Below are 17,071 nucleotides of genomic sequence, written 5' to 3'. Positions count from 1 at the left end.
TGTCTGTGTGGGTTTTCCCCAGGGGATCCAGTTTCCTCCCACCATTCAAAACGTACCGTAGTGTAGGACAATTGGGTGTAAAAATTGGGCAGCGTGGACCCGTGGAGCGAAGTGGTCTGTTACTGTCCTGTTTGTCTAAATTTAAATTTACATTTAAAATTTAACATCTTTTAAATATTCATCAATTATTCCCACTTGTTCCTAGTTGTTTTGTTTGGTCCTGGAAATAGTGGCCGCGCTGCCGAAGCTGCTGTAACAGCAGTGCTACCGCCGATGTGGGCCATGAGAGCGGAGACACAGCGTCTCCGCGGGGTCCAATCACCAACTCCAACCGCCATTCTTCGAATGGCCTGTTAAACGAGACGGCGGAAGTTTTACCACTGAGATAGCGGCATCTATGATGAATCCAAGAGCTTTGTATGGCTGTAGAGCCTGCAATAACACTGGGCCAATCCACTTGGTGACTCTGCTGGGGCGTGGGGTGGGGGGGGGGTGGCGACTCTCTTTGACTGTAAGAGAAGCTTCAGCCAATTTCTGCAGATGGCGAATCTGTCTCCCTTAGAGCAGACAAAGCCTCTCTGATTCGTATGTTCTGGGAATGTCCAAATTGAGGGAGATTTTGAAGAGATTTTTCAAACTCTATCAACAATTTTCAAGACTAACTTGGAACCTTGCCTGTTAGTTGCTCTGTTTGGTTTCCCTCATTACTCCTTTATTGGCATTTCAGGGAAAAAAAGTCTGAGCTTTTACTACACTGATGGCCAGACAAGCTATTTTATTGAAATGGAAAGATTAATCCCTACTCATGTGCAGTGTTTATATGATGTAATGTCCTACTTAAGTTTAGAGAAAATCATATACAATATTAAAGAAAGAAAGTTTCAATTTATGAAATTATGGGGCCCAATCTTAGAATTTTTTTATAATTGGAAGAATCAATCATTATTATTCATCCTGGGAATTCTTTGTCTGTTTTCCTGTGATTCCACATCATTATTGATTTTTGTTCTCTCATTATAAAAAAGGAAATCTCGATTAGAGTGAGGAGATTAGATTAGTTTAGTTCTTTCGTTTTTAGATATTTTCTTTTAAAAAATCTTTTTTATTTTAATATAACAGTCCAATAAATGGATCTGACAAAGTTACATGGCATTATTGTTTATCACTAGATTGACATATTTCAAGTAACTATTAATGTTGTCATTTATCTATTATTTCTTCCCTTTTGGATCTATTTACTTGTATGCAATTGATTTATTATGTAATCATCATTTATTATATATGTTCAAATGTTAAACTCAATAAAAATAGGAAAAGAAAGGAATGGACAGAGTGGATATGGTGGGAGAACTGAGGACAAGAGGGCACAACTTCAGGATTGAAGGGTGTCTGCTTAGAACAGAAGTGTAGGAATTTCTTCACCCAGAGGGTGGTAAATCTGTGGAATTTTCTTCAACAGGCAATCGTGGAGGCCAGGTCATTGGGTGTATTTAAGACAGAAACTTAGGTTCTTAATTAGCCAGGATTATGGGGAGAAGGCCAGGCAGTGGGGTTGAATGGGGAAATGGATCAGCTCATAATTAAATGGTGGGGGCAGACTCGATGGGCTGAATAGCCTATTTCTGCTCTTCTGTCTTATGTCCTTACAGCTGGAATAACATTGGTTCAAGGCCTCAAAGGCAAAATCCTGAATTCAGCTTTTCAGATAATGTGTTGTTTGATATCCACAGACAAGTTTCCAGAACTACATAACTGGCTGTATTTCTTTTAGTTTATAATTTCAAAAATATATTATGACTTTACCTGTGGAATTTCAATTTGGAAAGCATACAGTCTTTGTAACTTCCAAACTGCCATAAAATATTTCCATGGAATCAAAGAATACTCAAGACAAAAAAAAATTGTCTCAAAATCCCAAAATCCCAATTCAAGTTATTCTTTATTTGGATAGAATTTCAATCCAACCACTCTGTCTACATTTAAATTTAGATTTTAATTTAAATGTTAAAAAAATGATTCCCATCAATCCAATTTCCTCCCACCATTCAAAACGTACCGTAGTGTAGGACAATTGGGTGCAAAAATTGGGCAGTGTGGACCCGTGGGGCGAAGTGGTCTGTTACTGTCCTGTTTGTCTAAATTTAAATTTACATTTAAAATTTAACATCTTATTTTATTCAATAAGCAGTAAAATAAGGCATAAAAAAAGAACATGAGGCTTTTTCTTTTAAATTCTTTTTCTTTGGCTTGGCTTCGCGGACGAAGATTTATGGAGGGGGTAAAAAGTCCACGTCAGCTGCAGGCTCGTTTGTGGCTGACAAGTCCAATGCGGGACAGGCAGACACGGTTGCAGCGGTTGCAGGGGAAAATTGTTGGGTTGGGGTTGGGTGTTATTTCTTTTAAATAAACTTAGTGAATGCAACACAATGCCACTCTTCAGATCCCATTGGGTTTCTTCAAGTAACTGAAAAAAAAATTGAACAAAATTGGGCCAAATTAATTGTGACTCATTCATTGTAATTTAAATGGAGTGAAATAAAATCAATTTATAGCTATATCCCAATTATTTTTAAACTGATTAGAATTTAGATTTCAGGACTACACTTTGTCTGGAAAACAAACTCAGCATCACAGAACACTCACATAATTTAAGTCAGTTCCAAACCAAATCATGACTCAGGATCTCAAAATTAGAAAGACACAAATACAGTGCTGAACCCTTCCTACTCCAGGAATAGCCCTCACAAGCCAAAAAGTCACTGGTAAGTTCACATTAAAGAAGTAATTTAAAACAAAGAGAGACAATGCAAACTTCACACATACTTCATGCAAATGGAATGTTGATGGCCTTTACTCAAATATACATATGTCACCCTGAGCATCAATAATCCACAGCCAGTTGCAATCTTAATCATCTTTTATGTTTCCACACCCCCCCCCCCCCCCGCCCCCTTTTGGGTCATAAGAATGTTTGTGCCCTCTGCTCTGCTTGGCATACTCTCAATTCACACTGCTTTAAATAAGACAGACAACCTTAATGTATATTGTTTTTGTAATTTTGTGATTCATCTCTTGTTTTAAATGTGTACAGCGTGCACTGTCCACTGTCATCATTCTGAGTTCACCTTTTTTAGCCTGATCTGCACTGACGAGTTACGTGTGGTGTATGTGGTATTAGTGTCTTTATTAGTCACTGGGGTTATTCAGGGTGCAGTCTTCATTTGGCCTTGAGCAGCTCTTTCTGTTGTTAGTATTCTGCCTCATTATGGTGACCAGGCATACTGGGATCTGCAGAACGGCTTGAGATGAAGCACTGGTTTTCATTCATTCTGTCTCAGCAGGAGCCCCGAGATGATGGACACAACTGTTTATTGCTGATCCACTTGTTGGAGTTTGAATTTTGGATCTACCTTTGCGGATCATTTTGAAATTCACACATACTTCATGCAAATGGAATGTTGATGGCCTTTACTCAAATATACATATGTCACCCTGAGCATCAATAATCCACAGCCAGTTGCAATCTTAATCATCTTTTATGTTTCCACCACCCCCCCCCAGTACATTTACCCACAATATTTATCTCCAATTTTACCACTCTTTTCCTGCAAGCTCTTAATTCGTGGTTCCCTGTTGCAAATTCCAATTTTGCTTTTTCCAAACTCAGCCCTCTCTTCAGAATCAGAATCAGAATTTATTGTGAAATTCGGGGTTTTTGCGGCAGCGTCATTACTGCATCCATCTAATAACCATCTTACAACATTCCGATAAAAATAATGGTGCACGAGAAGTAAGGCCTTGTCTTTGGTTCATAGATTATTCAAGAATCTGATGGCAGCGGGGAAGAAGCTGTCCTTGTGCTGAGGAGCGATTGTCTTTAGGCTCCTGTACCTTTTCCCCAATGGTAGCAGAGTGAAGAGGGCATGGCCTGGGTGGTGGGGGGTCTTTGAGGGATAGAATCCAATTTTTTAAGACACCACCTCATATAGATGTCCTAGATGGAGTGAAGTGTGCTGCCTGTGGCGTCGCAGGTCGAGTTAACACCCCTCTGGAGTTTATTCTTGTCCTGAGAGTTGGCTCCTCCATACCAGACAGTGATGCAACCGGCCAGTGTGCTCTCCACGGTACACCTGTGGAAGTTTATGAGAGTCTCCGGTGACGTACCGAATCTCCTCAGACACCTCACAAAGTAAAGCCACTGGTGAGCCTTCTTTATCATTGCATCAATGTGGAGGCTCCAGGAGAGATTCTCAGAGATGTTGATGGAAAGGAATTTGAAGTACTTGACCCTCTCCACTACTGAGTGCTCAATGAGGACTGGGTCGTGTACCCCTGACTTCCTTCTGAAGTCCACAATCATCTCCTTGGTTTTGCTTGGTTGTGGTCGTTTCACCATTCAACGAGCTGATCTATTCCTGCACACTTCCTCATTGTTGTCTGTGATTCTGCTAATAACTGTGGTGTCATCGGCAAACTTGGAATTGTGCCTGGTCACACAGTCGTGGATGTATAATGAGTAGAGCAGTGGACTAAGCACGTATCCTTGGGGTTGTGCCTGTGTGAATGATCAGTGAGGAGGAGACGTTGTTTCTATTTTCTACTGTCTGTGGTCTTCCGATGAGAAAGTATACTCTTTCAGGGTGTACATGAAACCAAACTCCCCCTTTTTGGAATTTCTATGTGTCCACCTCACTCACCTCTCAGGAGTTGATAACTAAGGAGCATGTCAGCTGTGGTTGTGAAGGATGCAATAGAATTACAAAATTCTTTTCCTTTCTACAGATTTTTTGAAGCAATATGCTACTTAAAAATTCTAAATATGATTACATTATTAATTTTAGGATCATTCTTACAAACATTGAAATTTAAAGTGAACAGCGAGCAATATTTAATACATTAATTTGCTAAACATGCATACTTTTTACATGGTCATACTGAGAAAGGCTGGAAATGGAACATAAATGGTGCTTGATGTACCGTAACTAGAAACTGGAAGTCAGGGACATCTTGCAACATGACTTCGGTACTTTACAAAATGGTATTGGAGGAAGAACTTGAATGCAGAAGTTACAGAAAAGGTTTAATTTAGCAGTCTTTATGAATTTAAAAATATTGCACCATAATAATTTTAAAGTGCGAATACATTAAATTGCAGAGAGAGTGGGAGAAACAGGAGTTGTAAGAGACTGAGGTCCCTGTTCAGGGCTAAAAGCAGGCTGTTAGTCAGCTGATGCAGAGATCAATTCCCCCTTCAGGCTTCTTCCTGGCGGGACAGTTTCTCCAAAAATGGAGGACTCAGCAGCACCAGGCTTGTACATTCCCCACAGCTCTCATAGAGCTGTGATATTTAAATGGCAGCTTTCCCTCAACCCAGGCTTCCATGGCTGATTTAAGTGCAAGCCTCGCCCAGCGGGATGGATGTAGGGAGAGGAGATTTAAAAAGAGCAGCTGGAGCTGAGGCCAAAATTGGGCGGGCAAACTGCCATTTAAATATCAATATCGGGGAAGTAGAATAACAGCTGATTGGCGGTTGAAATGCAGAATAGAGAACATACATCAATGCCAAATGTGGGTGAGAATCAACACAACATAGATATATTGCAGTGTTATTTTGATAACAACACCAACTTTCAACTGAACTCCCAGAATCATGTTGAAATTTAATCTCAAGTGCTCTTGCAGGAATTATTAGGAAGTCCAAAAGTTTGATCCAAGGAAGGAAAAGGTTTGAATGAGAGGGTAGAGAGAACATGAGTTGTCATTGGCAGGAGACTTTGAATGGTTGCGTGCTCCAAAACGATCATGCAATGTCCTTGATTAGGTAACCTACCATAGGGACTGGGCAGAATTTATTCAGGAATAGCGACTTCACTTCAATTGATACTGAATTAGGCAGATTGTGATAGAGATAGAAGTACAGGACAACCTGTGGAGTGATCAGTCCCACCTGTTGTCACCCAATAAACAATATAGAAGTCCTTCCAGCAAAATGCATCCAGTCCACCTATACCAGTGGTTCTCCACCTTGTTCTTTCCACTCACATCCCACTTGAAGTATTCCCTATGCCATAGGAGCTCTGTGATTAGTAAAGGATTGCTTAAGGTGGGATGTGGGTGAAAAGAAAAAGTTTGAAAACCAGTTTTAATCGTACCTCATTGACTCGTTATGTGCATGGTTTCATAATTCCAAAGGAATTGGGCCAATGACAATTTTTCTCAAACAAAATATTTCAATATTTGGGTCTAGAGCAGTGATTCTCAACCTTTCCTTCCCACCCCCATCCCACTTTAAGCAATCCCTTACTAGTCACAGAGCTCCTATGGGCATAGGGAATACTTAAAGTGGGATGAGTGGAAAGAGAAAGGTTGAGAAAACCACTGATCAATGCCTTTGCAAAAAGTCCATTGATGACTTGCACATTGGGCTCCCTAGTGAAGGCTGTCTTTTCACGACAGTCGAGCAAGTCTTCTTCCTTCAGTTAGGATTTCCTTTGTTGGCTAAGGTCCATGCTCTTCCCCAATCAACTTTTTGCACTCTAACATTGCTGCAATTTGTGTTGGATTCTGGTTGCCTTCAATCCTCCTAGCCTGAATCTTCCATGCATTGGTTGGTATGCACATGAAAGCATAAGTTTCAGTTTTCCATGATATGAAATGCATCTGATCTTACACTTCAACACCCAACTCTGTAACTGGATTCTGGACTTCCTAATGGAAAGACTGTCTGTCTGGGTCGAAAAGAGAACGTCGAGCACCATCATGCTGAGCACTCGTGAACCTCAGGGCTGTACGCTCAGGCCACTCCCGGCCATGCTACTGACCCACGGCTGCATCGCTAGATCCAGATCCAACAGAGTCATCAAGACTGTAGATGACACGACAGTCGTCGGCCTCATCAGCAACAATGATGTCACACTATAGGGAAGAGGTAGAAAATCTTTTGATATGGTGTAAGAGTAACAACCTGAGCCTCAACGTGGACAAGACAAAGGAGATGATCATGGACTTCAGGAGGTCCAGGAACATCACCCTCCACTACACATCCACGACTCTGTCATGGAGGGAGTGGAGAGCATCAAGTTTCTTGGAGTTCACTTAACCAGTGACCTATTGTGGAGACACAACATCTCCTCACTTGTCAGGAAGGCATAACAGCGACTGCACTTCCTGAGAAGACTGAAGTGGGCAAGGCTACCTGGCTGGATGCATCACTGTGTGGTATGGATGCTGAAGAGAAATGATTCACAGGACCATAAGAGTGGCAGAGAGGATCACTGGAGTCTCACTTCCCCACATCAACATGATCTACTGGGATCATTATCCAAAGAAGGCACTCAAAATCATCAAGGACCCTTTCCACCAAGCACATAGCATCTTTCAGCTGCTCCTGTCAGGAAAGAGATGCAGGGGTATCAGAGCCAGCCACTACTAGACCAAGGAACAGCTTCTTCCCACCAGCAGTGAGAATGCTGAATGACCAAAGGAACTGTTCACATTAACCATCCAAGATTCTCATATTCACAAAACAATATGTATTTATTTGTTTGTATATATGAGTTGTCCTGCATGTGTATAGTTTGTATGTAGGTGTGTTTTGTCCAGTTGTGTTCAGACGTGTTTGGCACTGAGGATCAGAGAATGCTGTTTCTTCAGATTGTACTTGTACGATTAGATGACAATAAGCTTGACTTGACTTGCAATTCCATGGTATAATGCACAAATAATGTCCAGGTTGGTGTTTTTTTAAAGCTAATTTCAATGCATTTCACACTTTAAATGTGTAAGTTATTGAAAAAAATCTACTGATGTGGATCTCCAGGCAGTCGATTCAGTCAGCACATAATCTCACAACCTAACTCAAGTGAAGTACTTTCTACAACCTAAAAAAAGTGACCCATCTGTATCTTACGGAGTCTTCAATACAGTTGTCCATCATGAAATTCTTTCTGCAGTAATGAGGAGCAAAACGGAGGCCATTAGACGATCGACAACAAGAAGTCAAATTCAAAAGTTAGATAATGAAATAAGTGAGTAGAAAATTGTGAGAGTGAGATGAGGTTGGATGAAAAGAGACTCATTGCCTCAAAAGTGGACTGGTTGAGCTGAATATTCTGTTCTCTAAGTGCTTATTCTACATAATCTTTATAATTGTATGTTGCTAAAAATAGGAAGTGGATGGATTCTTTCCAGTGGAAGCCACCCCAAAACGATAGTAATAGCGCAAGAATATTCCTGAAAGCACTCGAAAGACACAAAGTTAGGGAATGCCCCAATCATTAAGAGTGGGCAGACTGCGGTCACACTTCAGCTCTCTGGCAAAGAGGAATTCACCTAAACCTGTAATGAATGAATTCTAATGACAGTCCTCTGCTTAACCTGAAGGAGAACTGAAAGCAAAACTCAGAACACCTAATGAGACTGCTACGTTCACAATATCCCACTTCAAATGGAGATACACTTGCATAATTTGGCAACTGTTTGGAATTTACCCTCATATGTTAGGCTTCTGATATAAATGACCTAGTTCTTTAAGTTCCTTTATTCTGTTTCCTTGCCTTTTATCCTGATTATGAGTATTATATCTAAAAGCATTCACTGACAATGTCTGGAACTTAAATCATCGGTAAAGGTTATCACCACACATTTTTTTCATGGGTTCTCCCAATCAACCACCATAACTTCAAAGAAAGTTTAGGGGAACCCCTGAAGGTGATGATCTCAGGGTTTCCTTTAAAAATTACATCAGCAAATCTGTAGGTGCCCCAGAAAAATTCCTGGCTACATATTGTTTTGTGTCCTTTGAACTGATAGTTTCAAGATTCATGGTACATGAAATTCCTTTTTGCCTGCTGCAAGGTAGATTTGGCACCAACAGAAATTGCCTGGGTGCCTCTTACATTTCTTACAGTCAGACTTACAGTCAGGTAAAGAGAAGCAAAAGAGATTCTCCCCCCCAGAGTCACCATTAGTGTATCTAAATCAAATTATTTCCATTTGTAGCCAAAGATCAAATTTATTCAGCAATGCATGTTTCTCCTCACTAATCCTTCTCACTGCACCAGATATAACATGACAAATAAATTTGAACTGCACTGTTTAGAAATGGAAATTGGGATAAGGCTGCTTTTGTTGCACTCAGATGGGTTCTTCAGTTGGTAAAACAGTGGCTAGACCTGTGGCTTGCATATTTTTCCATCCCCCTTCCTACACATCCCACTTTCTTCCCTCAGCTGCTTGCTGTACAGGTGAGGGTTATACTTTAACAAAGACAGGGCTATTCTCAATTCCACCCCCACCCCCCATGCCGGAGTCTGCTGAAAGTTTATAGGCTCTCATCGCTGTGAAGAAATCATTCCGCACTTCTCTCATACAGACTATATGAAACAGAATCAATATCAAAAGTTATTGTCATAAATATATCATTGTGTTGTGACAGCAGCACACAGTGCCAAATGTTTTATATAAACCACATTTCTAAGCAAATAAAATAGTGCAAGAAAAAGAAAAAAGACAAAGTGAGGCAGTCTCTCTGGTCCATTGTTCATTGAGGAATCTGACAGCAGCGGGGAAGAAGCTGTCCTTGTGCTGCTGAGTGCTTGTCTTCAGGCTCCTGTACCTCCTTCCTGATGGTAGCAGAGTGAAGAGGGCTGGCCTGGGTGGTGGGGATCCATGGTGATAGAGGCTGCTTTCTTTAGACACCGCCTCTTGTATGTGTCCTCGATGGTGTGAAGACTGGAGCCCGAGATGCCGCAGGCCTAGTTAACAACCCTTAAAAACATTTTTTTTAATTACCTAAGGTGAGGTGAAAAGAAAACAAGGCTTTCACTTAAAAGCCCCCCCCCCCCCACCCCCGAAGGGTACCTGTTGAGAATGGCTGCTCTATAGCATGCAGCATATGTCAACAAATTTTCGCAGTCATACAGCCAATTATAGTCAAGGGAACAGAGGCATTACTTCAGTAAATAACCTGCTTTGTCAGATTATCTAGGGAAGAATTACTTTTAACAACATTGCACATTTGTTTGTGGATTTTGCCCTCGAGTCTTCTGATATGCCCTTTTTAATTTGGCCCTTGTGACGCATTGGTGGCTCAAATATAGCTGGCAACAATGCTTTTCCAAGTGTCATCTTGCACAAAATAGAGGGAATAGGTGTGTGGCAACCCTATGGAAGTACATCTAATATTCACTAATTCCTGGTCTATTGGCTGCAGTGTCCATGAAATCTATGTCCTCCTTCAGGAAAGCACTAGGGTTGACGTCCTGCAATAATATGCTCACAAAAAAGAATTGAAAGGCTTTCCAGCTTATATACTGACAAAAATGCAATTACACTGGACAACAAACTTTTTCAAAAAGTTTGCTTCCTGAAAGAAAATTGTGGCTTATGATAGACAACTTCAAGCCGAACACAAAGATAATTTCAGATTTTCTGTATCACGTAGGAAGTTGGAGAAACATTAAATATGCTAAATTCAATAAAAGTTAATTTAATCACACATTGACGCTGACACTTCCGCTAATTCATCTGATCTAAAAATGTTTTGCTGCTGATTTTCGTTTGTACTCAGCATCTGATGCCTCTCATGCCAGTGTCCAATAATAGCCAGTCAGCATTGATGGATTCCAGTTGCCTTCATACAGCTTTTTCATGGTCACATTGTCCTGGTGAAGCCTTTCATCATGTTCGCCACTGATGGCATCAAAATCAACAGGGAAGAAATCCAAGTGCGAATGCAGAGAAGTAATTTTCAATGACATTGCATTTCATGGTTTTGTATGCTGGAAGTAGACTGAAAATTTGACAGCAAATCACAAAAAAAGGTTATATCTAAAAAAAGGTACATGATAGGAAAATTTTAAGGTAACTTTTGGGTGGCACGGTTAGCCCTAGTGGTTAGCACAATGCTGTTACAGTGCCAGGACCCAGATTCAAATCCCGCGCAGTCCTTAAGGAGTTTGTACATTCTCCCCCATGTCTGCATGTGTTTTCTGCGGTTGCTCCACTTTCTTCCCACCTTCAAAATGTACTGGGGGGGGGGGGCTTGTAGGTCAATTGGATGTAATTGGGCAGCACGAGCTGGTGAGCCAGAAGGGTATGTTACCGTGCTAAAAAAAAATTCACGATCAGCAACCCAAAATCCATAAAATACACCCAAAAGTGTTCAGAAAGTAAAATCTTTGTAGTCCAATGCTATTAGCAAATATGTAGTGAGAAAGCAGCCCAGAAATGGTTTCTGGCTGTGTAGGGTTTCATATACGAGGATAGAAGCAAATATGGCAATAAAAAAACAAGTTAATACAAAATCAAAAAAGATATATTTAGTTGCTGCAAGAAACCATGAACTTTCAAATTTTGAAAATGCAGTGCAGACAATTTAAGTTACTGTAGTAAAAATTGTAAGAGTGTATAAAGTAATAAAAGGCAGGAAAACATCTAAAAGTTCAAACATGGAACTAAGATTGGTACATGTAGCGTGTGAGCCTTCCAAAGATTTTAAACATTTTTATTTTGCGTTGTGAATTAGGTGCTCGACACACTGACCGACGAACATTTATTGTAAAGGTATGGCTCTTTAGGATGTCACTAATTAATTTGCCATTATAGTTTTGACTGCTACATTAAATTATTTTACCATCAGTGTGAATGAAGATTGTTATATCCTCTCTTGTGTTATTTGTAGCTAATGCAGTGTATTTATTAATGCTCAAATTTGAAAAATCAGTTATTTTGGTGACTCCACTCCTATTGAACTGTAGTTTATTCAGCTGGGAACACAGACCCACACTTGTTCTTGAATTTTGAAACAAACCTGGCGACTTGGTTCATCTGTGCATTTATCAATATCCTCAAAATGTAACATCCATAGCATTCCTGCTGAGCCTCAGATTGTTCAGGTTTGGAACCTGTCTAGTTGCAAGCATGTTTTATGGTGCAGGTCCCCAAGCAGAGCCAAACTATTGAATGTGAGCATCCAAATCCATGCGGGTGTGGTGGGGGCAGACATTTCTGCTGCAGTGATCTGCAGTTTGCTTTGATTTCTTTGAACCACTGGTTTTCATTGTTATTGGAGAATTCAATGATTTTGTTAATCTGTTTTTTGTAAGAAAATAATTTTGATACATGGGGTACACTAGTTTTTTTTTTGTCTATGATCTCTTAACGTCCTTTGGTCATTTTCTGAAGCATCTCATGTTTTCCTGCTATATTGTGTATTTCTCATGATTTGCATAAGCTCCACATGATCTAGATAATAATGTAAATATCTTTAAAGTGGGGAAAATGTCTGGAGGTACTTACCCGAAGTAAATTAAGACAACAGGATTAAGTGAGACAAACAGTTGTAACCAAAAGACTTGGGCAGATTTTTAGCTTCCTTAATAAACTTTAAAGAATGAGAAAATCTGAACATGTTTAACAAGTCACTGAGAAATAAGAACTCATTGGTGGAGCAAAAAGAATGTTTGACACTGAGCCAACATAACACGCAAGAGAGGAAATTGGACAAAGAATAATAATTTGATGAATCAACAATTAAAATTTTTTTTGGATAGAAAGGTAAAAATGTGAACGTCTGCACATTCTTTAGCACCAATATAGACACATTAGTTCATCAAATTGTTGCCCCAAAGCTTGAAAATTTAGTAACCCCCGAGGCACACCTTAGTGATATGGCATTGGCCAGAGTAAAAAAAAAACCCTTCTTTTCATGTTGCATAAAAGAGAATAGCAAAGTTCAAGGCTCAAGACTGTCAGAGGTTTCAAAGGCAGAGAAATCTAGGGGGTGGAAGAGAGGATAAGGATTGGAGCTGCACAGGAGACTCCCTGGAGAGAAGCAGTGGTTCTGCGGTGGGTCTGTGGCTAGAAATTGGTGAGTCAGATTGGTTAAGAGACAATTTGGTGGGGATTTGCTACCATGATCATTTGGGAAAGAGTAATGAAGGAGAGAAGCAGAGACAAATGGGGAAAACAATCTATATTAAAATCTCAGCACAAGTTTCACTGACAACAATTGTGTTTTAGAATTATGTTGACCTTTTGTGGCAAAAAAACTTTTTAATTCAGACAGCATTGAAAATAGCAGTGCTGTGCAAATGGTCTGTTTTTGATTGATAAAAAGTCATAAATATAATAGATGTTATTGATCTACAGTCTCTTTTAACTATCTGCACATAGAAATTTGATTCAAAGAATGAACTGCTTCAAACACAACACAATAGAGCTTCCTGGATGAAACCTTTTGAAAATTAAGTACAACCAATGATAAACTTTGCTGAGCAGATTACACAAATTGCTTGTGTAAGCAGGATTGGGGTGGTTGAGAAAGGGTGTAGTTCAGAGGAAGGTTGTTATTTACTCAAGGGCAGGAGGGAAATGGAGGGGTGGCGGGGGGGGGGAAGGGCGAGAGCGGCGAGGGGAGGGAGCAGGGAGGGGGCGTGGGGTGAGAGGGAGCAGCAAGTGTGCATTGGGGAGAGAGGGGGCACATAGACGGAGGTGAGGACATGGTGGTGATAGGGAGGGTGGGGTGGACGGGGGAAGCCCGAGAGAGAGCGTGGGGTGGATGAAGGGTGGATTGGATGAGGGATGGTGGACCAAAGAGGAGGGGGTGGATGAGGCAGTGTACAAGGAGGGGGAAAACAGGGCACGAGGCAGAGGGAGCAAGTCGAGTGTTTGGACAGGGATGAGATCAACAAGTTGGCAGGTGTATAATATTTGCTTTCCTGACTAAAGCCAGTCTTCAAAAATGCTTAGATAAGCAAAACAATTGTGATCAATCTACTCTGTAAAGCCTGCTGCAATGTAAGTGATCACCATGTTTTTGAGAAGGTAACTATATTGTATTCATTTCAAATACATGAGGAAACATCTGAGAAAGGGAAGAAGTAACTTTATATCCAGGGTCTTAGTGGGTATTGTTTTATTCCATTGAGGGAGAAGGTTATGGGTTTAGTCTCCACTCTGAGAAATGAGAAAATGTCATCTATTCCATTACCTGGGTTTAATATTCTGGAATGGGAAGAAGAAACCTTGGCATGAGAGTCTATTTCCTTGTACCTTGCATCTAATTTTTCCTAATAAGGTGATAGTTTGATTTATCCAGAGTGTCACTCATTGTTAATTTACTTCAACCTGTGACAGAGGTGCAAAGCTTTCACTGCTCAGGCCCTGGTTAAGTTGCCATGTGAGTTTCTTTAATACCACGGGACTCCATTTGCTTCTATGCTGATGCATGTGGGTTCTTAGGGTTGTCAGCGATAAACAGGAGCCCAGAAACCAGAAGTGATGTGCACAGTGGAAGAAATGGAGCTTGTCAGATAGGCGTTAAGGGGGGGCAGAGGAGTTGATTTGCCCGAAATTTTACACAGGACCCACACTATGCCCAGGGACCGGGAAGGGGGTGGCAGGAAGTGGGGACTGGGGAGAAAATGGAGACCGGGGAGTGGGGAGAGTGAAATAGGGACCGGAGAGGGAGAAACAGGGAACGGGGACTGGCGGGGGGGAGCAGAGACTGCTGGGGGGGGGGGGGGAGTGGGGAGCAGAGTGAGAGGGAGGGAGGGACCTATTGGGCTCCAGTGATCCAGCATCGAGCCAATGTGGCCAGGGCTGAGCAAGGGCATTTGCATCACTCACAGCCCCCTCTCCCCTCGGGGAGCTACAATCCTGTTGCCTTCCCTGAGCTCCTTACTCACCAGACAGCGTCTCCCTCCCAAAAAAATTAAAGCCTTACCTGATCGCCATGTGTTGATCGGGGCACTCTCTGAACACGAGGTCGCACTTGAGTTGAACTTGTCCGACCCTGATTGCCACCCCCCCCCCCTCCCCCCCAGCATGGTCAACATTCTATGTGGATGACTAGTTTGCCTAATGGTAGCGCCAACTTTGGGCACAACCAAGAGAGTCAGTCACTTTGAGGGAACGACAGATATATTTGGCGATAGTCTGGAGTGAGTCCTGGATGACAGCAGATTTCAGTGACCCCAGAGAATGTCAGATGGCCGTCTTTTTTTCTTTCTCTGTCCGATTTCTTTTCTTTTTGCTTTGCTTGAATTTTCCTCAGTTTTGTTCAAATTTGGGAGGGAAGTTGCCCACCCCCCACACCCTCTGGCTTATAAGCCTATGGACTTAAGAGTGGCAGAGAGGATCACTGGAGTCTCCCATTCCCCCATCGAAGTGAACTACTGGGATCACTGACTGAAGAGAATGTGCAAAATCATCAAGGACCCCTTCCACTCTGCACACAGCATCTTTCAGAAATAAAGTACCAGCGCCAGCTCCACCAGGCTGAGGAACAGCTTCTTCCAATAGGCAGAGAGAAAGCTGAATGACAAAAGGAACTGCTCTCACTAACCATCTGAGACTCTTATATTCATGAAGCAGAATCTATTTATTTATTTATGTGTATAGATGAAATACTTGCCCTGCACATGTACCTGCCTGTATATGTGTCATGTCTGGTTGTATGTTTCGCACCGAGGATCGGAGAATGCTGTTTTTTGGTCTGTTCTTGTGCAACAATGAACTTGACTTAATTTACTAGTTCAGTGCTAAAGGAAGGTTACCTTGTCACAAGAGCTGTCCACTTTTATTTATCCTTTAAATTAAGATGATGTTCACAGTTGAGGTGAACTTAAAAGTTCCAGGGTTAAGTGCATGGTGTAGCAGTGACAGAATTGTATCCTGCCTCCAAATATAATTGTCAACAGATTGAATTTCTGAAGAGTACAGCACACTGTCAAGTTTTAAATGCACATGTGGTGTATTTTAGATATATAAATAGTGGTGGATAATTTAAATTTTGTAACAAAATGTGAATGGGCTCAATAATCCAATGAAGAGAAAGTAAGTTTTGGCTTATATTAAAAAATTGAGAGTTGATATTGCTTTTTTTTTTAAACAGGAAACTCGTTTAATTGAAAAAGAACAGCAAAAGTTAAAAAGGGAATGGGTGCTCAAGTTACAGATTCATTTTTTAAATTCTAAAGTATATGGTGTTATTGACTGTGTTTTAATTTTTAGGCACTTGTGTTGGTCTATGCAAAGATCAAGAGACTTTTTCCCAATAATCTGAACAATATATTTTCTCAATCTTTGTGAGATTCTTCTATATATAAACGGAGTATTCTTTGGGTGGTACGGTTAGCGTAGGAGTTAGCGGAATACCCTTACAATGCCAGCGATCGGGACAGGGGTTTGAATCCCATGCTGTCAGTCAGGAGTTTGTATGTTCTCCCTGTGACTGCATGGTTTTTCTTCCTGCCACCTTCAACTGTTTGAAAAATAGGGTTAATTGGGTGGCACAGACTGGTGGGCCAAAATGGCCTGTTACTGTGCAGTATGTGAGTCTAATTTAAAAAGTCATTAAATCAAGTCAAGTCACTTATATTTATCGTTCACACTGTGTTCGCATGGTAAAGATGAGATAGCGTTTCTCCAGGGCCATAAATGCAAGTTAGAAGTTAAAAACATTCAATATTAAGACGCATACAGTAACAGTCCAGGGTACCCTATTCCAAAATGTTCCAGGAGCTCAGGCTTGAGGGAAAAAGCTGTCGCCCGAACTGGACGCAAGGGCCCCGAGTGCTGCATCACCTCCTACCCGATGGCAGAAGGGGGAAGAGTGTGCTTGACGAATGTGTGGATTCGCAGCGTCTACCCCCCTTTTGCCTACGCCGAGTGTTGCAACCGCCCTCCGCGGCAGGAAGGCAGCCCCCGCCGGGGGTGGCCTTTCTCCGCTGACCTCCCTCTCCTCTGCAGGGTCTTGCGGTCCAAGGGGGCAATTCCTCCACAGGATGCTCCACCCTCTGTGGAATGTGGTGGGGCAGGAGGGTGGGTGGCAGATGAACTTTCCTCAGCCTTTGCAGGAATGCCCCCTGAAACCAATGCCACCACCCCCCACCCTCACCCCCTCCTCTGCCATCAGATGCCTCAACTAAGGTCGCTATTTTTCAGTGTCATTCTCGAGCTGCGCATTTCAGAACTTTCTTTCTCTTTATTTGGGGCATCGATGGAAAATAAATAATAAAGGAAAGTGAAACCCTGAAGGTCTTTGGTTGCACCATCCGCTAATTGG

This window comes from Narcine bancroftii, chromosome 12 (genome assembly GCF_036971445.1).
Source record: "Narcine bancroftii isolate sNarBan1 chromosome 12, sNarBan1.hap1, whole genome shotgun sequence".
Classification (NCBI taxonomy): domain Eukaryota; kingdom Metazoa; phylum Chordata; class Chondrichthyes; order Torpediniformes; family Narcinidae; genus Narcine; species Narcine bancroftii.
This window is presented reverse-complemented; position numbering follows the sequence as displayed.